We start from the raw sequence: 22576 nt of genomic DNA, 5'->3' as shown, positions 1-22576 counted from the left end.
TGCACACTCCCAGGGCGGGTGCATGACTGAGCCGAAGTCATGAGCCGAAGCACAGGCACCTGGCAGAGCCCAGGGAGGTGTCCTCCAAGCCCCCTTCCAAGGTGTATGTGTCCCACTGCAGCTTCCCAGGGGGAAAGTCTGCGCAGGTCTGAAGGACCACACCTCCTAACCGAGCAGAGATCAGATTACATCCAGGAGGCGTTATGCCATCAAAGCAAAGTGAAGGGGGCATCAAATGTCAAAGTAATGAAATGCATTTTAATTAGTTTGAAAAAGTGACTGTAACATGTTTACTTAATACGTCTAACATCACCCTCTGGCATATAATAAGAAGTTTACACCTGCCCATTAATAAGCCTCATGTTCATCCTTTGAGAAGCTTCCTGGACAGCGGCACAGACTGTTTTTTAATATAGTGGATCATTGTGTATCTGTTGCTCTTTTTATTTTTAATTTAGCAAACTTTGGAGATTATGTTGTATCAGTGTACACAGCATTACATTAAAATGTTTTAAGTTAAAGTATGAAGTGAACATTCTGGGGTTATTTAACCAGATGCCCTTGGTTATTTTCAGGTGTTTTGTAATTACAGGTAACACTCCCCAGTCAGCACATCCTCCTACATCAGCCTGCAGGTGCCTGTGGGAATTTATCCCAGGGCTGGATCACTTACAATGGCAAGGCAGGGATCAGGGTTTTGAAATATTGAATTTCCATGAACCCTGCAAACCACAGCTGCTTTTCCAGGAGGAGGGGAATTTTGAGTAGGACAGGTGACTCACTTTTTTCTACTCAGGAATTTTCTGAAAAAAATTGAAGAGGCTTAAAAGGAGGCTCAGCCGAACAGTACAAGCTCTAGGTGTCTTAAATCAGTTTTCTTTTGAAGCTCAGAAAATCCAGTGAGGACCTGGGCACTGAAGCAGGTGCCCGGTCCACTCAGTATGAAGTGGAGCAGGGGGAGGGCAGATGGCCCTGCTCCTTGGATGAGCCCGGCAGGCAGGTCCTGTCCTGGGCCCTGTGTCCCCGCAGGCTTGAAGGATTCCCTGGTCTGCTGCTGGGATCGTCCTGCTGGCCAGGTATCAGAGAAGGCAGGTGGCCGCTCCCTGGGCGCAGATGACAGTCTGGGGCCAGGAGGGGACAGTGGTCATGACTGCGGGCTTGGGGAGGGGGTGCTGTTCCGGAGGCCAGCTCTGGGGCGCCCGCCTGGGGAGTCAGGTGTCGATACAATGTTGCCAGCCCGGGCCACAGTAAATAAGTCCGGGAGCGGCACGTGGGTCTGGAAGGCGATCCCGGCCAGAGCCCCGCTCGCAGGACCGTCCCCGCCGCTCCCGGAGGCGACCCCGAGCGGGCGGGGCGCGGCCCACGCCCCCAGGCTCCGGCGCGGCGGGGAGGCCAGGAGGCCGGAGGCCGGGGTCTGCGCGGCCTCGCCCGCCGCCTCGCGCCGCCCGCCCGTTGGCCCCGCGGCGGCCGGGTCGCGCCGGGCCGCCCGCGTCCCCCGTGTCCCCCGCCCGCCGCGCGCCGGCGGAACTGTGGCTGGTCGCGCACAGGAAGTGGCGGCGCGGCGAGGGCGGAGGGCGGCGGGCGGGGCCGCGATGGGGGCCGGGGGCGGCGGGCGCCGCACTCGCTGAGGCCCGACGCAGGGCCGGCCGGGCCCAGGCCGAGAGCGCAGCGGCCAGCGCGGCCGCGAGCGACCCGGACCGCGACGAGCAGGCGGCGGCTGCAGGTGAGCGGCGGCCCCCGCCCGGGGTCGACCCCGCCGCCCGAGGTCGGGCGTCCCGGGCCTGCGCCGCTGCGGGCCCGAGAGAACGGGGCGGCGGGGGCCGCGGGCCGGGCGGGTCCCCGCGGTCCCGGGCCTCCGGGCCTCCCGGGCAGCCTGTCCCGCTCGAGGCCCGGCCTCCTCCTGGCCGCCCGCCTCGGGCCACGGGGCCTCGGCCCGGGAAGGGGCGCCCCGAGAGGGGCCGGCGGCCGGCCAGGGGGGCGACGCGAGCTCCGGCGGGGCCTGGGCCCCCTCTCCCGCGGGACCGCGCTCGGGACCCTCGGGGCTCCTTGGGGGACGCCACGCGCGCGCCCCCTGCCTGATTTCGGGGCGCGGGATCCGGGACCCCGCAGGGCGCCCCGGCCCAGCGCGCCGGCTGTGGGCTAGTTTCACTTTTTGCTGGCTCAGGCCGAGAGGGAGGGCTGCAGGTGGGACCGCCAGGCAGATGACGCGTGCCCAGGGTTCCGATTTGACTTTGGCGTGGAGACCAAAGGCTGGCTGTGAGCCTCCACCGGTCCAGTCAGGTGATGGGGGCAGTCGATAGCCAGAGAGCCTTTGGGAGGAAAACACCTCCATTCCAGGGCCACCCCAAAGACCCTTGGAGCAGTGGGCCCGGGTGCTTAGGAGAGGAGAATTACTAGCAGCTAGGCTGCACTGAGAAAAATGTAGTTTTCTTTTTTTTTTTTGAACTTTGAGAGAAGTTTAGTGAAATAGAGAAAAGGATTCTTACCAGTGGCCTCTCTGAAAAAAAAAATTAAGTTCAGTATTTAAGTCTGGTCTAAGAGAATAACGCAGCAATTGGGTTATTTTCCTGGGAATATTGAGGTCTTATGAGAGAGAGCCGTGTGCAGTGCTGTCCCAGAGAGCCAGCATACAGGGTCCCTATGGCTGGCCAGGTGCTGGCGGGGAAGGCCATGGGACCCATGCTGTTGAAACTAACAGGGAGTCTCCTGTTTAAACTGCGGCCCATCTAGGGATTGCTGATCCATGTTTCCCCAGTTTGCCAGCCTTGGAGGGGTCTGGGTGAGGTCTGAAGGGCGGCTTTGATCCTTTCCTTATTGCCCACCCAGTTCAGGAGTCAGTCCTGCCCTCATCCTGTATCCACTTTCCCTGCTCTCTGGGGAAGCGCCTGGTTACATTGTTTCAGCACACTGCTACTTGGCATGATGGGAACAGAGCCTCTTCTGGCCTCGGAAGAGGCTTCAAGGAGTGATTCCCCCTGCGGCCTGCTGACTGGGGCCACCTGGGCTCATCTGCAGCCTGTCCACCGCAGGAGGTCTCCATCTTGGCAGTATCTGAGAAGTGTGTCAGATCTGGTTAAAGACAGCCAGGTGATGAAGGCCGACATGATGTGGGGGCTCTGGCAGTGCAGCCTTGCCCCAGACTGGCCCCTACCAGAAGCCCCGACTGGCAAGGATGTACCCTGTGCTGACAGGTCTATGTGCCAGGGCTGGGGCGGCCAGTGGGAAATGACATTTTTATTTTTGTTAAGTGACCTGTTCGGTCGCAGTCGTGTCTGCTTCCCTCGATGTCACCGCACGTGCTGACACGCAGGTGCCTGCCCTCCACGTGTGCTGTGGCTGGCACTGGGGGTTGCCAGACAGTGGTCTGAAGAAAGAGAGGGTCAGTTACTTGCCCACCATCATGTCATAGATGAGCACAGCCAGAATTTGAAGATCCTGGGGACACCCAGTCCGCAGACCCACCAAACTTCATCTCTGATGGACTTGGAGGTGGAGGAGATATTGAGGTCTATTTGTAAACAGGGGAAACGAGGTGTTGGAGAAGAGCCAAAGTCACTGGCCCAGTCCCATGTGGTCCTTTCCTAGGTTCCCGGCCTTGCTCAGCTCCCACTGTACTGCCCAGGGGTGCAGCCCTTGGGGCCATGTGTCCACCCTAGTCACCATCAAATCCACCTCTGGCCAAGGCTCAGTCTCCCCTCCCCACACTCCTCTTCCTCCCTTGGCCTGTCAGAATCTCTGTCTTGATTTTCCTGTCACAAGTTGGGCAGGCTGGTATTTAAAGAGCAAAGTGCTGGCCACATCTGTTTCCTCTGTGCTGACTTGTGTGATGCGGGATCCCCACAACTTAGTCTTCCCATCGTCTGCGTGCCCGTTCGGTTGGACTGAATTTTATGAAACAAAACAATTGCTCCGAAATTTTGTGGGGTTTGCTTTAGGTTAACCAGAGTTTGGGGGTTTACATGAGCTGTTCTAGGTCATAAAGCAAAGCGACCGTGACAGTCTGTTATCCCTAAAGCCACTTCATGGTGTTGGGGATTATTCTCAACTACTAATTTCAAAACGCTGCACTTGGTAACCATTCTCGTGGGTCACCTCCAGATAGTCTCCCCTGGTGATTGAGAAGAATCTGCCATGTTTTGATTATCTTTGCAAAACAAGGTATGGAGTTCACACTGATGACACAGGTTGGGTCTGGCTTAGTTGTGGGGACAGAGAATCAGGTTGATGGTGATGAGAGGGCAGTGGGCACTGTGCCCCATCGCCACACTGCCCGTGTTGTGTGGAAGGGCTGCAGAAAGGGCACGTGCAGTGGCAAGCAGGGGCAGCTCGAGGGCCACGGGGATGGGGTGGCAGGCTCCTGCTGGAGAACTTGTGTCACCTGGGACCAGGAGCTGGAGCCAGTGCTTCTGTGCCAGCATGCGTACATCAGTAATGGAGACTGTCCCTGTTGCTTTAAAAGTGGGTGGGGAGCGAAATCCATGCTAAACCGCCACAGCGAGGAGCTACTGAGCGCACAGCACTTGGAAGCTGTTGCAAGGCCATGCTGTGCCCACCCTGCTGCTCACGTGCTGCTGCCCTGCCACGTCCAGCCACAGCTCCAGTCAGGACAGTTCTTGGGCTCTTCCTCGCAACATTTTATAAGTGTTTGCTGATATTAAATCTGCCCTTGCTTGATAGCTTGCTCTGTTTATTGTTCTGGGGGGGCGCCAGGGTCGCACCGCTGCGAGCTGCTTTACGTGCCTGTTATTTTAAGTCTCAAGCCCACAAGGAGAGTGGTGCTGCCCCATGTCCTGATGAAGAGACTGAGGTGGGGAGGCCTGGGCAGCATTGCCCAGTTTGATGGACCTGGACTTCAGAGGTTATTTTTCTACCTACCCCGCTTGATGCTCCGAAAACTCAATATATGAAAACCCATTTTTCTAAACCAAGGAACTAAGTGATTGGCTCGATACCTATATTGGTCTTAAGATTTTTCACTTGTAGGAGGCTGTGCTTGCCAGACACCGGCTCAGAAATTCCATCCAAAACAAGAGAACGGCCATGTGCTGAGTGTGATGCTGGATGGGGGGCTGGGGGGCAGCGCCAGTCGGTGCGCACAACTTGGGGCACGCTGAACACGGAACGCAGGGGCTGAAGAGCTGCTGGTGACTTTTTTGGCAGGGGGGGTGGCTGGGGACTGAACCCCGGGCCCCACCCTTGCTGGGCAAGTTCACTACCACTGCGCTTCACCCCAGCCTTTTGAGTTTTGAGACAGGGTCTTGCTAAGTTGCCAGGTTGTCCTGAATCCGAGGCCTCCTGTCTCGGTGTGCAGCGTGGTGGGGACGGCAGGCCTGGCCGTGGTGCTGGGCCATGAGCTGATGCTCAGGGCGGGCTTCCCAAGGATTGATTTTTGATTTCAGCTGCTGTCCTGGTGTGACTGGAGTCGCTGAGTGAAAAGAGTGTTCGTCCCTCTTCCTAGGGAGGTGCACAGACGCTGTTCTTGCAGAGAAGTTTGCAGCGGGTGTACCTTTGAGTTTGGTCTGCTAGTGGTGATTTTTGCCAGAGGAGACAGAAATCAGATTGTGAAGAGAAGACCCCTCAGTTAGGTTGTGTGGGGAGCAGGTGCCCGGGTGAAGCTCAGCCTGCGAGAGAGTTTTGCTGGGGTAGCTCTGGAGGCTGGAGGGAGGTGCTCTAGAGCAGCTCTGAGGAAGGGCCGGCCAGTGCAGGACAGAGCCCCTCACCTCCCTCAGGATGCTCCGTGTGCGTGCCCCGTTGAGTTGCCCCTATGGCGCAGCCTGAGCGGGCCCCTGCAGAGGTCCCAGGGTGCTGCAGTGAGCTCTTAGCTCCCTGGGGTCACTCTCCCTGCCCCCTTGCAGCAGCTCTGTGGCTGAGAGCAGGAAAGCCCCTGGCTCTGGGCGGCGGACTTGAGTAACTTTGATAATCCACAAAGATGGAAACACACAATCTCACGTGTGAGCCATAAGCCATGGGCAATATTTTGGTTCAGCTTTAGAAGCAGCCTGGGGCTTCAGCAGGCCCCCGGACCCCCCGCTGGGCTGCTTTGCTGGGACCAGCAGGCAGCTGGCCTGTGGGGATGCTTGCCAGGGAGGAGCAGTGCTGCCGGGCAGACCCTGGAGACCAGAGCGCACTTTCCAGCAGAGGGCGCTGCCTTCTGATCCCCCGACGGGGCAGGTGTGCTGTGGCTCACTTGGGTCTTGCTCCAGTCTGGTGGTCTCATTTTCCTGGAACCCCATGGTGCCTTTTAATTTTTTTCTTTGAGTTTTATTGAGTTATTGGTTACAGAGCGTTTCTTATTGATGAACAAAGTTACATAAACACTGCAGAGACGGCTGCTGACAGGGACCAGGCAGGAAGGTCAGGGAAGGGCGGTGGGCAACAGCAAACAGGGCGTGTGGCCCAGGCTGCCTCCGAGGGCCTGGCTTGCCTGACCACCACCACTGACCTCAGCCACATGGTGGCCTGGCAGAACCAGGACCAGATTTACCATGTCAGTGTTCTTCCAAAAGAAGTCAGAAATCTGGATTTTCCTGCAAGTTGTTTATTTTTAACACCCCACATGCAAGATTAACAGTGTTGCTGTCTGATTCAGCCCCAGGCCACTGTCTTTACAACTTCCTGTTTGTGTATTTGTTTATTTCTTGAAATGAATAGCTGAACTAATTAAATGAGGACAAAATGGGCACTTCCAAAACACATGCAAGGGAAACAGGAAATTAATAGCAAAACTAAACATTTTATGTGTATGAGAAAGCCGAGAGTTGTCCACCCTGCCTCAGGCATGGCTGCTGGGCACAGGCCAGGGCTCCTGTGATGGTCTGAGAAGTGGGCAGGAAGTGGGCAGAAGCTGGGGAGCCTGGTGGATGCCACATCACTCAGGGGACTTGGTGAGAGTTCTGTGGAGGTCAGGTCTGCAAAGGGGCATCTCCAGCGCAGTGTGGGTCACTGGAGGCCTGACTCCTGGTGCACACGTGAAGAGTCCTCCAGCGGCCAGTGCTCTGGCCTCGAGGTGGCTTCCCAGAGTGACTGTGCTGGATCATACACCAGCGTACCCTCTGGGTGGCCACGCTGGCCTCCTGCAGACAGGGCAGTCAGAGTGCTGTCTGCTGGCCTTGGCCGCCCTCCCTGCTCAGGAGCTGGGAGTCCCTGTGTTCGCCGGCCACTGTGTTTTCTCTGTGGCCGTGTGCTCACGTCCATTCCCTGCTCGTCAGGTGGTCGTTTCTCTCGCGTCCTTCTCATCTGGCCTCTCTGCTGTGCACCCTCTCGACTCGGCTCCCCTGGGCTCCTTTCCCGGGGCAGGCCTTGCACTTGCTTAGCCTTGTTTTTGCAACTTATTCACCTCTTTTTTGGGGCATTGCCTCCCTGGGCTGCTTAAGAAGGTCCTTCTGCGCCCAGGCACACGTGCGTTCTCGTTCTCTTGTGAACTGTGAGGTTCCTTGGCAGTCCCTGGACCCTCGGTCCCTGCAGAGTGGCTGTGTCTTGGCAGCCGGGTCCTGTGAGCCTGCGATGCTCCGCCTGCTGCCCTGTCCCCGGGTCCCCAGCTGCACTCGTGAGTTCTGTTGCTTTTGTAAACCGTCTTTTTGAGATGCCTGGCTCCTCGAGGTGCTGCGGAGGGATGCAGTTGACTTGGGGTACTGATCCAACCACCAGTGACCCGACCGTTGCTGATGGTTCCTTGGTGTGTTTTGGAACCTTCTGCGTCGAGATCCACAGCCTCTGGGAATGGCCGAGGTCTGTTTCCTCCGGTGGCTTCAGCAGCCTCCTTTCTGCTTTGCTGCCCGGGCAGAGCGCAGTGGGGCACCCCCATCTCGTCCTGACCTAGAGAGTGTCCCAGACTCCCCTTCTGGGGTCGGTACAAACACAGTGCTGCCTGGTTCTGACCCGTTGCTCCTCCTCAGAACATGGAAAGTGCGAATAAACTGCGGCAAAGCACGAAGGTACGAAGGTGAAAGGCTTCCCCTCACCAGGTGCCTCAGGAGGTGCTGGCCCAGGGAGGTCACGTGGCTGAGCGCTGGCCACACTGTGGGCAGTGGAATGCTGGTGCAGGTGTGGTATGGCCGCCACACCTGTGCAGCCACCAAGGGGGCCTCAGACTGCAGGGCGACTGTGTCCCACAGAGGTGTGCACCTACTGTGCGCCTCTCAGGAGCCAGGTGCTGAAGTGCCTGCAGCAGGTTTATTATCACAGCAACCCCAGGAGAGCCCCAAATGCCTGTTTTCAAATGAAATGAGAGAACAGCTCTGGCACCCAGTAATCCACTGCCTGTGGTCAGGGGTGGCCCAAAGATATTAAATAGCCCAGAATGAACACTTCCTAAGTTTGAAGTGTCACCTCATTCTGCGTGCCTAGTGAACTCTGACCCCTCCCTGCCCCATCCTATGTGGGACGAGAAGCACCCCTTGTCTAGCCTGTCCCCACTGTGCGCTGCCTGCTGGCGAGATGCTCAGTAATCCTCTTGGTTACCAGATCCACTGTCTGGGTATCAGCACTGTGATCAAGTGACCCCCAGTGACCTGATGGTGGACACGTTAAGGAGGCGCTGGGCATAAACACAGAAGGACAGGTGGACTGCGGCGAGACGGGGCGATGCTGCAGGACCTCAGGAAGCCCCGCATCTGCAGCAGGGCAGCACTCCTCACAGACTCCCGGGCAATGTCCCGAGGATGAGGGGCACTACCATATTCACGCAGGGGAGAAGCAGCCCCGGTCCTGCTGGTCACTCTCCCAAGGATGGTGGCCAGCCACGGGAAGCCCAGAGTGCGCCATTATGTCCATGTGAGGTGCCAGCAGGGCGCGTGGGGCACTGGCACCCTGGGGCACTCTGGCGCTCCTCCTGGGGCTGGTGCGCCTGAGGTCTGGGCACCTTCAGCACTTGGGGGACGTGAGATCAGGAGAGCCGCAGAAGGCGGGCCGTAGGTCAGTGTTCAGCACATACCAGGGGAAGCCAGCTGTACCTGAGCAGGGGCTCAGAACAGCGGCACCCCCGGCCGGCAGGTCACGGCCATGTCTCAGGCGACCCCGGTGCTGGTGCCGCGCCACTTCTGCTGGGAGTATTGCTGGCTTGGCCGCCCTCAGGCGGAGGGAGGGAGGAGGTGACAAGGCTGTCCCCTGGCGTGCGCTTCTCTGGAGTCCTGGTTTCTTGGCACATGGGCGGCGGTTCCTACCTTTCTGCCCTCCCTCTGTAAGCGACAGGCAGTCCCCCGATTCCTGAAGCTTTGGCCCTCTCTCCTTTCTTGTCAGACGGGGCGTACTTGTTCCGTCATTGTCACAAGGAACCACCTAGGCTCTCCATTCTCCCTGTGTCTGCTTCTGTGTTACTTCCTCCTCCCTGGGGTTTATCCAGGGTGCTCTTCCAAGGCTGTTTTGGGGTGGAAGCTCAGCTTTGTGATGTTCTCCAGGCTTGCTTCCTTGGCGCGGGTTCCCTGGAGAGACTCGGGGCTGTGCCGTCCTGCTGTGCGGGGCTGGGCGTCTGAGCTCGGGGCTCCCATCGTTCAGTTCTGAGTGCTGAAGAGTTTGCCTTACTCTCCCCGACCCCCGAGTTTCGCAGTGGGTGCTGTTGTGCCCTAAGTGCGGGGCCGTAGGTCAGTGTTTAGGCTTGGGCTCAGAAGCCTCCTGGGCAGGGCCGTGTGGGGCTGCCTCTGGCTTCTCCCAGGGCTCCACGTGGGCTGTGTCACCCTGGGCCCCGGCCTCCTGCCTCGTGGGGCGAGGGCTGCACCCTGCGCCCTCCCGGGTCTGCCACAGGTGCCACTCTGCCGCGTGCTCCTGAGCTCCCCGGGGTGCAAGTGTGGCCCTCCGACCATGACGTCCCAGCCGTCACGCCCCCCAGGCCTCTGACACACCGTCCGTCCTCTGGTCTTTTCTCTGCTGCCTTCTGGGTTATTTGTTCAGCTTTGTCTCATCTATTTAATCAGTTTTTAAAAGCAATTTATTTCAACGATTATATTTTCCATTCCTAAAAGTTCTCTGGCATTATTTAATAATAATACAAGTGGAATGACAGAATCTGAGCTTCTCTCTTTCTCTTGCTGGGGTGGGGATGGAACCCGCGGCCTCGTGTGTGCCAAGCAAGGGAGCAAGCGTTCTACCCCTGTGCTTCCTCCGGCCTCCACCCTTGATGCTGCTGCCCGTTGCTCAGCCTCGTCCACGGGCCTGTGGTCCTGGGTTTTGGGCAGCTTCAGGTCAGGATGGGACTGATCTGAAATCACTTCAGGTTTCCTGCACTCAGAGGGGACCTGTGAAGGTGTCACTCACTAGGAAGGAAAAGGACCCAACAGAACTCGAGTGTAGAGGTTGCTGGTGGTGGGCGTGAAGCTCTCCGAGTCCAGGTGGATGAGCAGGACTGGACAGGTGAAGGGACAGTGGACTTGAGTGGCAGGATGCTGGGGACCTTGTCCTGGTGGGCAGCTGCTTCGCAGAGGCAGAGGGCAAGGTCCGGGCCTCCACTGGGCCTTCCACTGGAGCACCTCCCCTCCGTCATCACCCGGACTTTGAACCAATTTGGGACACACTTTCAAAACTGGAGCCCTGGTGTCCTGGACTTCCCTGTCATCGACTTCCCTGTCACTGTCTGACTGGAGATGGAGAAGGGGCCATCACTATCCTGTCTGGCAGCTGAAGAACCACCACAGGGTACTGTGCATGGGACCCCCAGCGATGCCCGGGATTGTGGCGTTTAGAGGGTGACTCTGAAGGAGGCTGACTAATGGTGAGCCAGGAGCATGGTTTATAAAAGGTGGAGCCCTCAGCCCAGCAGACTTTGAAAGCAGGAATCAAGTGTAAAGGGAAGGCTGCCGGCCCGGCGCCTCTCCTGGGCTGTGCCCCCAGACCCACTTCTCCCATCTTCGTGTCTCCATGGCCGTCTGACCCCTCCTCTATCCACAGCCCTGGCCCGGCTTCACTCCTCACCTGCAGCACCCAGGGGTGCCCACCGAGTCCCCTGTGCTGTACACGAGGCCGCAACTCAGAGGTCCAGACGTTGGGAGCTCCATGTGGCTCCTCTTTACGCTCCCTGCTTCCCACCTCCAGCCTTCAGACTTCTCCGCCAGGTGCTCTCTGCCCTGGGCCCACCTCCTCCCTGGGCCTCCTCTGACAGCCTTCCTGTCTTCCCTCCCCCTGTTACCCAGCCAGTCCCCCTTCCGGAGTCTGAGTCAGGTGTGCGCACACGCAGGCTGCACCACGGCACGCACGCCGTCTCCGCACCTGAGTCAGGTGTGCGCACACGCAGGCTGCACCATGGCTCGTGCGCTGTCTCCACACCTGAGTCAGGTGTGCGCACACGCAGGCTGCACCACGGCACGCGCGCTGTCTCTGCAGTCCACTTGGTTTTCTTCTTGCTTTTTCTAGCGCTGGGGATTGGACTTGGGGCACAAGCAACTAGACAAGTGCTCTCCACCGAGAGAGCACCTCTGCAGCCCACTTCTTCCAGTGTTCCTGCTGACCTTCCCTACTGCCCTTGTCCCTGGGTAGGACGGCGGGGCTGTGCTTGGCTCTGTGGCATGGCCGTGGGGGTATGGCACCCATGGTGAGCACTGGAGCTGTTCCCACCTCCCCGGCTTCAGCGGGGAGGAACCCTTGCATGGCTCTCCTGGGGTTAACAGGCAGGCTGTGGAGACAGAGTCCACATTTTGGACTTTAGATTCAAGTTGCCAGCTGCCAGGGCACACCCACTCACACCAGGAGCTTTTGGAGAACGGCAGGGGTGCAGGTGCTCGACAGACTGACATTTCCGCTCGTTTCCTGGGCCTGAAAGCCAGTATGTTGATCTCGCACAGCCATGGGCTCCCATCACGAAACCCGCAGTCGCCTTGCTGGTGCTGTTCCCGATGTGTGAAGTTGGGCACTGAGGACGGGTGGCAGGTCACTGGTCAGCCGTGCTGTGCGCAGGCCTGGGTTCTCCCCTTGGGCTCGAGGCTGGATCTGGGTAGTGCTCGATGGAGCCTCAGCTCCGGCTCCTTGCTCCCCAGCAGCGTCAGGGTTGGAGGGAGCCCGTGTGTGCAAGGCCTGCCATGTGAGCCCTGACTGGGCTGTTCAGGGACCTGGTCACAAGTGCCGCACCGAGAAAGGACCCAGGGACTCCATCCTGGGTCTTGTGGCCACAGTGCCCTCGCTGTCTGGCTCTCCTGTTGAAACTGGTCTTGAACTTGAGGACCCTGTCCTTGTCCCCCAGTGTTGAAGATCAAACATCTGAGAAACACTGAGACAGGAAACAAGTTTTGCTTAAAGGGGAGAGGGGGTCCAGAGCTGGGAGCGGGGTGTCCTGCCCCTTTCATAGATTTCAGCCCTACGTGATCAAAGGGCAGGGAGACAGCCTTCCAGGGGGTGACTGCTTGTGGTGGGAAGGGATCCTTCCCCTCAATGGAGGCTGTTAGCAACCAGGTGGTGGGGACCGGCCGTCTACCCATTTCCTTGTCTTGGGCCATCAGCTACCTGTCCTTTGCCCTTCTCACTGTCTCCTTCCTCCTCCAGGTGGCTCTCCCAGGGTGGCCTCGTCAGCCCCTGTCCTGTTCCTGTTCCTGTTCTTGTTCCCGGGCTGTAGGGCTGCGTGACCCCTGAGCAAGGACTCGTCCTGTGTTTCCCAGCTGTGCTGGGGAGGTCAGGGGAGCTTGGTGGGGTGGTGGCTCCCCGCTCCCTCACCTTGGTCTCCACAGACCTGCTGTTGGTCTGTGCTGGCCAGGAGAACACCACCCCTGCGCTGGCCTCAGGGCTCCTGGGCCCGAGTCCTCCCATGCCCGGCAGGCTGAGGGCAGCCTCCAAGCCACCCAGTGGGGCAGAGAGACGCTGCCACTGCCAAGCCTCCGCGAGCCCCTCGTCCACCTGCCTGCCCTCTCTGGGCTGCTTTCTGGAGAGCAGAGACAAGGGCTTTGCGGGGCCTGCTGGCTGATGCTGTGTGTCCCTCGAGACATTTTGGAGTCTGGCTTCATGGGCAGGCATTGCCACAGCTCAGAGCAGGGGAATTCCCGTCCTCAGGGAATGCGGGTGAGGATGGGTGGTGCGGCGCCCGGAGCCTTGCGAAAATAGGCCAGACATCTGTAAGGCATTGATGGTGGCACAGGTTTCAGAGACCTGGCTCATCATTCCCTCTCCTGCATCTACCCGAGCAACGATGCCCCGTGGCCTCCTGGGCTGGCAGGCAGTGGGCAGGGATGGGGAGGCGACCTGGATTCCCATCAGCTGGACGCTGCCTGCAAGGGGGCCAGATGGAGTGGAGTGCACTGTCCGCCCAGCCTGGTGGCCTTCCTGACAGGGAAGGGGAGAGAGGATAACAATAACTTTAGAAAGAAACGAAACTTGGAAAGGAGATGATAGTTACTAACTGTCCTCACTTTTCATCCATCACTAACTTATTTCAGAAAGGAACCCATTTCTTCCAGATTTTCTGGAAGAGAAAAAAATGAGAAGTATTTAATACTGTCATATTTTTATTGTGTACCTTGTGGTTTTGTGGTATTTTGGGGAATGGCTTGTCTTCTCTTTTTAGTTAAGAAATACTGTGATGTGTAAAAATACATAAATAAAGTATGGGACCCCTGGGCACCCACCTAGTGGAGGAATGGCCATGTGGATACGCTGGGTCGAAACCCTGTGGAATCCTTCCCACGTCAGTGGCTGGGGAGGCGCCCACTGTCCCTGCACCAAGCTGAGCCACAGGGCTCTTGAGCCACTGGAGGGAGGCTGTGGGAGCTGAGGGCACTCGGGTGCCACCTTTTTTACATGGGAGGGAACCTAGGGCCTCATGCCTGCTAAGCGTGCACCGAGCGTGGCAAAGAGCAGAGTCACTCCCTGTATTTCTGAATTTCTTAGCACAGGAACGTAAGAGGTGCACGCCTGTAGTCCCCAGACACCAGGGAGACTGAGGCAGGAGGATCGCAAGTTCAAGGCCAGCCTCAGTAACTTAGCAAGACCTGTCTCGAAGTAAAAAAGGCTGGGGACATGGCTCAGTGGTCGGGTGCCCCAGTGGGGAGGTACGAGCACAAAAGTCGCTCCTGGTTGTGCAGCTGTGACACCGCGGCATCGTGTCTTCTCCCCTCCTGGCTGGGATGCCAGCCTGGCCAGGGGACATGTGCGCACATGTCCCTGGGCCACCTTGGAGGCTGACCAGGCCATGTGTTTGCTCTCTGGAGGGCCCTGATGGCCTTGACCTCCTTGCCTACCCAGGGAGGGGAGCAAGTGGCCCCAGCCCCAGGGGCCCAAGTCCCATGTCCCCCTCCCTCTTGCAGCTCTGGGACATTGGGGATGCTTTCCCAGGCCAACCCCCCAGGCCAACCCCCCTGGCCAACCCCCCCGGCAAGTCTTAAAAGCAGGAGCTCCATGTAACTGAGCCAGGACATCCCGTCAGACCACGTGGCCTCCGGGATGTGGGCCACTGGGGCCGGCTTTCCCCTTGTTATTCAGCCCAGCTTGTTTGGAGAGTCCTAAATGGGCCCAGGGCTGAGGGCCAGGTCACATGTCCAGCCCCCGCTTCCCCGCCCCCTTCACCCCTGCTCCCCCACCCGGCCTCCCCATCCCTCCCGCCCTCTGGCTCCATATTCTGGAGGTGTAGGGCTACAGGGGTTGGGTAATGCCTCCTTCAACCAGCAAACCAGGCTGCAGTCCCTCTGCTGAGTCGGCCCGCTCGTGGGTGGAGAGGACAACGGGAGCAGCCTCGGGCGCCCTCTTTCCTGGGCGCTCCTGTCCCTGTTTCTGCTCAGGGCGGCCCTTTGCGTCTGAGGGAGCCCTGGCAGCATCTGCCCTGCCTGGGGCCCGCTGACCTGGCTCACTGCTCAGGTCCCAGTCCCCAGGAGCCGGGAGGTCTGAGGCACTCACCAAGTGGCAGGATTCTGCCATCTGTCCTTGGTGAGAGGACCGTCAGCATTCCAAAGCAAATATCTGGTGATTGTGGCGCACTTCCCTCTGTCTCTGCCCCCTGACTTCCTCCGGACTCCCTGGAATCACTCAGCATCGACCATCGCGCCTCATTTTCCCTTCAGGTGGTAGCGTTCACCCCACAGGTTTGAAGTGAAGGCTCAGGGCGTCTTCTCTTGGCTGGGGTGTGGCGTTGTGAGCCGTGGGCGGCTCTCGGCCTGAGGTATTTACCATCCTTCAGAGGAGGTTGCGCACTTGCTCCAGGAGGGCCCGGAGACCACAGTGGCCAGGTGCCACATGCGCCTGGGTGACAGTCTGGCTGGAAACCCAGCTGTGTCCTGTTTCTGGACACGTGGGGTGTGCGGTGTAGACGGGCTGTTCAGTGGATTCCGGGCCTGCTTGCTGAATTCATCAGTGTGATAACTGCTCTGGTTACGGAGGGTGCCACACCCTGAGGAGAGACCCTCGGGGTTCTTGGGTGTGAAGCACTGTGGGGTCTGAGCAGCCCCCTGGCTCAGGAACGGGGACGCGCCTGTGCACACACCAAGGTGGCACAGGAGGTGTGAGGAGGAGCCAGGAGCCCAGCCTGGTGCCTGCCGAGTCTCGGAGGCTCGGGGTCAGGGAGCCAAGACCCGGTGGAGCCAGAGCGTGTGAAGTGATCGCGAGAGGCTGGAATTAGTGGAGGGAAATAAAGGACAGGAGGGAGTTCTTAGCAAAGGAGCCCGGGGAGCAGAGGGGCTGCTCCAGCCCCAGCCCTCAGGGAGCTCCTGGCCTTGGCCCAGGCTGGGTGCAGTGTCGCCGCAGCTAGCAGAGGCCGCTCGGCTCCTCCAGGCAGCACCTGGCCTGAGCTGCAGGCTGCTGGGCCTCAGCCTTACACAGCTTGACGGCGAGACTGGAAGGGGTCCGGCCGACTCAGCCACAGCCTTTCCAGGACCAAGCCCATGACAGCTGAAGGCCTGCCACCGTGCACAGCGTCCAGTTCTCAGTGACCCCAGCCACCATCAGAGAACTGTCAGTCATCCAGATGGGAGTCAGCAGATGAGGGGTTCAGGGCTGTGGGTGGGTGTTCCCTGAGTTCAGCGACAGGCCAGCTGAGCAGTGAAGAGGTCGTGGGAGACAGAGAGGCCAGTAAACGGAGAGGAGAGCAGAGGGTGGATTCAGTCGATGTTGCCGGAGATGAGGTTGGCGAGCCTGAGGACACAACACCAAAACGTGGGGCATAGAGAAGAAAGAAAAGGGGGCCCTGGAGCAGCCTCATCTGGTGGAACAAGGGGCACATGGTAGGAAGCACTGGAAGAAATGCAGCTGTTCTTCCAATTGGATGAAAAACCCATGTCCAAGAAGCCAGCGCCTCCTGAGCCGAGGAAACAGAAAACCACAGCAGCGCACGTCACGCCCATCCAGAAACAGGACACAGCTGGGTTTCCAGCCAGACTGTCACCAAGCCCAGACAGACCTGTCCCGTGCCAAGGAGCGGGTGAGAATTAGAACAGGTTCTCCTTGGAAACCGCAGATCAGAGACAAGGAGGGGCAGTACTGGGCCCTTCTACGCAAAAGCAGCGGCTTGACCCTGCCTCACACCACGTGGAAAGTTAGCTAGAAGCCGGTCCCGGAGAGGAAAGGCTGTGTCGCCGGCCTGCCTCGGCCAGCTTGGCCGACTGATGGTTCTCACAGTCCTGGGGCAGCAGGTCCTGGGTCTGGGTGCCGGCAGGTGGGCTTCTGCCCGGGCCCTTCCCGACTGTCCTCGCCTGGCAGAGGGGGACAGGCCAGCCCAGGCTGCGGGCCCACTCTCAGGCCCCAGAACCTCACGAGGCCCCACCTTCGTGTCCTGTCACGTTAGGCTCTGGGGGAGGGGACACAGCCCACGGTGTGTGTTCAGTGGAACAGACGGCATTACGACCTGAGGCATCAGGGCGAACCTTGGGGACATGGTGAAAAAGGCCAGTCACAAGAAGACAGATGTGTGATTCCAGCAGAGTTCCGGAAGTGGTGGGAGTCACGACCAGAGAGGCAGATGGCAGGGCCTGGGGAGGGGCTGGGGTGGGTGTTTCGCAGGAGGGGCAGGTTGTGGAGAGGTCTGCCCAGTGTCAGGCGGCCAGTGCCCCGGCCTGTGCACCAGGCGCAGTAAGATGGTGAGTTTTCTGTTGTGCGAATCTTGGCCTAGTTTACAGCAAATGAACACGGGATTGGCTGACCTGGGTGGGCTCGCTGTGACGGAGGGAGGGCTTGGTTGGGCTGGTGTCCGGGGACTGTGGGAAGGGGCAATGTGGACAGGAGGCTGGCAGAGTCCTGGGGGCGGAGGAGCAGGAGGCCTGGGACCTTTTGCTCCACCCAGGGACAGGCCACCCCTGGCTGCTCCCAGAGCCTCAGGGCTGCAGGTTGCTGTCCTGTCCTGGGATGTGGCCTCCAGCTGCCTCAGGGTCTGCTCATGTCCAAGGCGTCCATTGGCCTCTTTGTCACCTACTGATGGGCCCCAGGGGCGGCGCTCTGGTGCTGGTGGGAAGGGAAGGTGAAAGTGCAGCTCTGGGTCCCTCCAGGCCTCTGTTGACAGGAGCCTGCCCGTCCGGGTCACCTGGCAGTCCTGTTCCCTCACTCATGGTGTGTCCTCTCCCTTCCAGGCCCTCAGGTCAGACATCTCCGAGGAAGTCGTTGCCTGCCCCGCTGACCCCGTGCCTTGGTGAGTGCCGGGGGTGCCTGCAGCATGCCGCGTGTCCATTCGTGTCCCTGGGCCCCTTGGTGACATGGCCAGCTTTGGCCAGCAGAGGCTGGAGACCAGATGTGGCTGTTGGGACCCCGGGGGCCGTGGGCGCCGCAGGCCTCCATGTGATGCCCGTTGGCGAGGGCCTGGTAGGCAGTTCCTGTGCTCAGGGGGGCTCCACAGAGCTGCTGCCGTCTGTCCAAGTCTGCATGATGAAGTTCAGATACTTCTGTTCCTGGGAGGGACGAGCTAAGCTGGAAGGGGCCAAGCCCAAGTGTCACTGGGCCAAGGCCACTGCTGGGGCACAGCTGGGGTAGGGGTCCCCTCAGCAGAGCGGCCCCAGGAGCCCCTGGGTCTCCTTGAGACTGGTTGGTAGCCCTCCATCTGGGACCCCTGGTGAGGCTCTGGGTCAGTGCACATGGCCCTGAGAGGTGGAGTCTGCTCCTGCAGGAAGCCCCCGGGGTCTGTGCTGGTGGGGATGCACAGTTGGCTGGCCACTCAGTCCGGTGACAGGCCCCCAGGCCCGAGGACAGAGCGCCCCTCCAGGAGGTCCGCAGGCCTGGGGCACCTCTCCTGGGCCCCCACAGCCCCTCCTAGGGGTCTGTGTCGTCCACGGGGCCTGCTGGTGTTAGGGCTGCGCCACAGGCTCATCCACAGTGGTCAGGCCTGGGCAGGCGCCTTGGCTCTCTTCCGTGGACCTGGAGACAGCTGCTTTGGAAGTGCCTTCTGTGGAGGCGGATCCCGTCCCCTCTGCCTGGAAACTTCTAGGGTTAGCTCGCAGTCCAAGTTCTCGTGGGCAGTGGCCAGGCAGTGTAACCTCTTGGGTCGCAGCATGACCCTGGTGGCCGAGAGCCACTGCTCCGTGAAAACACACCTGACGGGATGGACGCAGCCTGCCGCCAATCAAGTGGTTATTTAGGAAATCTGACTCAAAATCGCGTCAGCCCTGTGGCCCGGACCCTGAAATGCCTCTTTTTTCCTGAGTTGAAATGACTTTGTGTGGCGTCTCTGTGGAAGTGAGTGCATCACTGACTACTCTGTAAGAACTGTTGTCCCAGTGAGGGCACTAGTTGGGGAGCCCCTGCCCTCGGCTCTCTCAGTCAAGGGACACTTGCTCCTTACTGATCTGCTGCTTCGCATGTGCTTTGTTAAATTGCTACAAACTACTACTACGTACAGAAGAAAACAAAGCACATTGTACCTAAAGCGAAACACCCTCCCTGCTCCTTTCTTTTGACTTAGAACAGTGGTCCCCTGCTGGGCTGCCAGGCAAGGCTGCCAGGGAAGGTGAAAAGGGTTGGGGGTGGCATCGGGGACCCTCGGTCCTCAGCCTGGTGGGACTGCAACCAGAGCGGGGAGGCGCCTGGTCTCGGGCACACTGACCCTTGCTGTGCTGGGGTTCCACGCCCCAGAGGAGACGTGAGAGGGCAGAGCTCAGACTCTGCCTCACCGGGTGTCTGGGGAGGCCGGTGCCTTGCAAGGGAAGCCCTTTTCTTAGCCTCAGCAGCAGATCTCACCAGGTTCAGGGCCGTCGAGGAGCCTGTGGAAACCACCGCAGACAGAAGGTCAGAATGGGTTCATTTTTTTCTTAATATTTAAATTTTAATTATAGAAGTAATATGCTTCTAAAAACTACACCCAGATGCAAATCTAGTGAGCAGCTGAAAGTGCGCTTCCCCTGAGCCCTGGGGGGGTCTGTGCAGCCCTCAGCGTTGTTGTTCGGCAGCGCTGGGGCGTGGGTGCCTTCGCGGCCAGGTCGCGCTGTCCTGGGGCTCTCTTAGCACAGAGCTGCTCATCTGTTAAGGCCTCTGTGTTTGTGCATCTCCTAAACCTCACACATGTGCCTTGCACACGTCCATCTGGGTGATCTTTCAGTGCAGACACCTGGCCATCGGTCAATGCTGCGGCATGGCCTGGAGAGCCAGTGGAGCTGGTGGGCTCGCCCTGTGTTGAGGGGCTGGCTGGGGTCAGAGGTCACCTGTCCAGATCAGAGGAGCCCTGGTTGCTGGCTGGCCCGGATGCCGCCTCCGTGGAAGGTGGACTTTGCCTTCCATGTGGTGTGGACCTGGCCCTGCCTCTGTCCCTCTGGCCTGTGCTCTTTGTAAGTCCCTAAGGTGACAAGGTGGTGCTCACGCGGCCTGGGCTGGGATCCATTCTCCACTGGGCAGCATTGCTACCTGATCCAGGTGGCCACGCCCCTCCTGTGAGGCATGGGTGAGGGCTCATGTCCGGCCTCTATTTTCTGGTGCCTGGTGTTCAGCAACACTGCTTCCCCAGCCCTCTGTGGTGCTGGCCAGCAGATAAGAGGGGCTGTGGCCTCTGTCCAGCTGTGCTAGGCCTTGCATCTGCTGAGCATGACCATTGTGTGTCTTGTCTTATGGACGCCATCTGTCTGACTGGGCATGGTGCTGGGCGTGGTGCTGGGCGTGGTGCACGATCCAACAATGAGGGTTGCCTCTGAAGCTGCCTGGCCCTGGGGACCCCAAATGTCTGCCCGTGCTGGTGATTTGGTGTCCAGAGTCACCAGCTCTCAGGATGGACGCCTCTGTGGCAGGTGTCCTAAGGCTTGAGTGTGTCCTGTGGCGGAGGCTGGAAGGCAGAGTCTGGGAGGTGTCCTCCTCATCCTCGGGGCTCGGCCCTTGTCTTTCCTGATTACTCCCTGGAGCTGGAATCAGGAGTCAGAGCTGGAGGGCCCGGGGCACCCACCTGATGGTGTACACAGGGGCCGCACCTCACGCCTGCTGTCTCCTGTCCCTCTAAGCGAAGGTGGATTTCTCTCATGAGGGTGCTGGCCACCGGAGGCCCTAGCGGAGGGCAGGAGCCGCCTGTGTGCGCACTCTGCCTGCCCATGGCCTCCTGCCACTCTTGTTACTGCCCACAGCTGGCCTCGAGAACTTGGGCGTTCTGTGTGGACAGCTGGGCGTGCCCGAGTGGAGGGAGCGTGCTTTCTTCCTGACCTTTCTCTCTCTTACTCTGTTTTTAAGAGACAGACTCGTGCTGTGCTGCCCAGGCTGGCTCCAAACTCATGGGCTCCAGTGACCTCCTGCCTTAGCCTCCGGAGAGGCTGGGACCACAGGTGCCCGCCTGGTGCCCGCTCTCGGGATGGACGCCTCTGTGGCAGGTGTCCCAAGGCTCGAGTGTGCCCTGCCTCAGCACCTGCTCTTCTTGCTCTGATGAAAAACTCACATTGTGTCCCTCCTCTTGACTGTCAGTGGTCACCCTGATTGATCTTCAGTGGCAAACAGAAAACTCCTGTGTCCTCAGCTTAGCCAGAGCTGGTCGTGGTCATTGGTCTGTCTTCGTAGTACGCGGCTGGGATCGGTTTGCTGGTCAGTGTCCTTGTGAATGTCCATTTATTCCTGGGCAAGACTGGCCAGTCTTCTTCCTGCTGCTTGCCGTGTCCCTCCATCAAGTGGACCGTTGCCATTGGAGATGGGCACCTGGCAGGGGCCTTAGGTGAGTGTGCACCTGAATGGACCCTAGTTCCAAGCATCTTTATCAGGAAGTGGGTTGAGTTTGTTAAGCTGGTGTCCACATCGTCAGCGAAACGCTGCGACATTCTTACAGGTCATCTATGCCCTCCATCCTGCGTCCTCGGAGCGAGCCCCGACCAGGGGTCACAGGTGTCACCTGTCGGCTTTTCGACTGTTAGGCTCTGCTTGCTGATTTTTTAAAAGGACTCTTGCGTTTGCTTTCCGTAGTGGTGAGCTCAGGAAGGGCGTCCACCTTTTGGTCTCTACACACTCTTAGAAGAGCACTTGTTTCTGGGAGTTGGGTCTGTTGTGGTTCTCAATGAGCGAAATCCCCTGTGCCCTAGTGGACACCTGGCAAGGTCCGAGGTGGTTTTGATTGACAACAGCTGGTGGGGAGCAGTGGCCGCTGGTATCTAGTGGGTGGACATGAGGGAGGCTGCCGTGCAACTGCGTACACAGGACATGCCACCCCAGACAGGGTCCTGCCCAGGTGTGAATAGAGTGTGGTTGGGAGATCCTGTTAGTGACATGTACTATGTTAGAAATTAACAGAGGACATGGAAAATATTTGTCACAGGGCTTGGGTGTAGGCCAGTGGTGGATCGTATGCTTAGCGTGGCCGGGCATGGTGGTGCACTGGTAATCCCAGTGACTCGGGAGGCTGAGGCAGGAGGATGGAAAGTTTGAGGCCAGCCTGGGTGACTTTGCAAGACCTTGCTTCACAATAGAAAACCAGGTCTGGAGGTGCAGCTTCAATTTCTAGCATCAGAAGAGGAAGTGGCGGGGAGGGGGGGGCTTGAAGACCGCTAAGGGCAGGGCCTTGTTTCTGGTCTCACACAGCACACACCCCTGGCGGGCACACACCCCTGGTGGGCATCACTCTGCGCACAGCGGCCCTGGGCCATCTGGATGTGGTGCGCCCTGGGCAGCTGTGTGTCTTCCTGGGGCGTCTGCTGCTTACCTTTGGGCCACACTCCTGTCCCTCCAGCCTCCCGTGCCCCAGGCCACGTCTAGGGCTTTGCTTGTCCTTCAGCCTGTCTGTGTGTCGCCTCTCACTGCTCCGGTCAGTCTCCCTGCCACGTGGCCTCGGGCTGCACCCCTGCTCTTGTTTCCCACCCACCTCTCACTGCTCCTGCGGGTGGGATGCACAGTCGTCCAGCCGCCGACCTCCTTGCCCGCCTTCCCCCTGCGGGGCAGGACTCAAGCCAGCCTTGGGGTTCCCGCGTTTCCCGACTGTGTCTCCCGGCCACCTGGGTGCCCAGGTCCACCTGCGGCTCTGGAGACAGGCTGGGTCATTGCCTGCAGACGAGGGGCCTGACCCTTGGAGAGGGAACCCTGGAGTGCATCGCAGGACAGGCCATGGCCACCAGCACCTGACCCCACGCATGGCTGGGGTCTTCCTCTGTCACCTCCTGCTCCATGGCATGAGGCCGTTCCCCTGTGCAGCTGGGAACAGAGCCTGCCGTCACCCTGCCGCATTCCAGTCCTGGACTCAGGGCCACCCACAGGTGTTCGCACATGGCATGTGTGGTGTGGCGTGGTGTGGGTGCTGTGTGCTGTGGTGTGC

The 22576-nt window shown here is 59.3% G+C and overlaps 1 protein-coding gene across 2 annotated transcripts in view; it reads left to right on the top strand.

Annotated features, from left to right (window-relative positions):
- Window positions 1-1590: 1590 nt before the first annotated feature.
- Window positions 1591-22576, top strand: part of Agpat3 (1-acylglycerol-3-phosphate O-acyltransferase 3) — a 72529-nt gene continuing 51543 nt past the window's right edge. The window contains exons 1-2 of one of the 2 annotated variants that reach the window (XM_076868771.2): window positions 1591-1723; window positions 17457-17515. The gene's annotated coding sequence lies outside the window, so the exon portion shown is untranslated. The remainder of the gene's footprint in view (window positions 1724-17456; window positions 17516-22576) is intronic. The other variant, XM_076868773.2, reaches the window with a different exon arrangement.

This window comes from Callospermophilus lateralis, chromosome 10 (assembly GCF_048772815.1).
Source record: "Callospermophilus lateralis isolate mCalLat2 chromosome 10, mCalLat2.hap1, whole genome shotgun sequence".
In the NCBI taxonomy this organism is placed as follows: Eukaryota; Metazoa; Chordata; class Mammalia; order Rodentia; family Sciuridae; genus Callospermophilus; species Callospermophilus lateralis.
The sequence above is the reverse complement of the archived record's forward strand: the minus strand, read 5'-3'. Positions and strand labels throughout refer to the sequence as shown.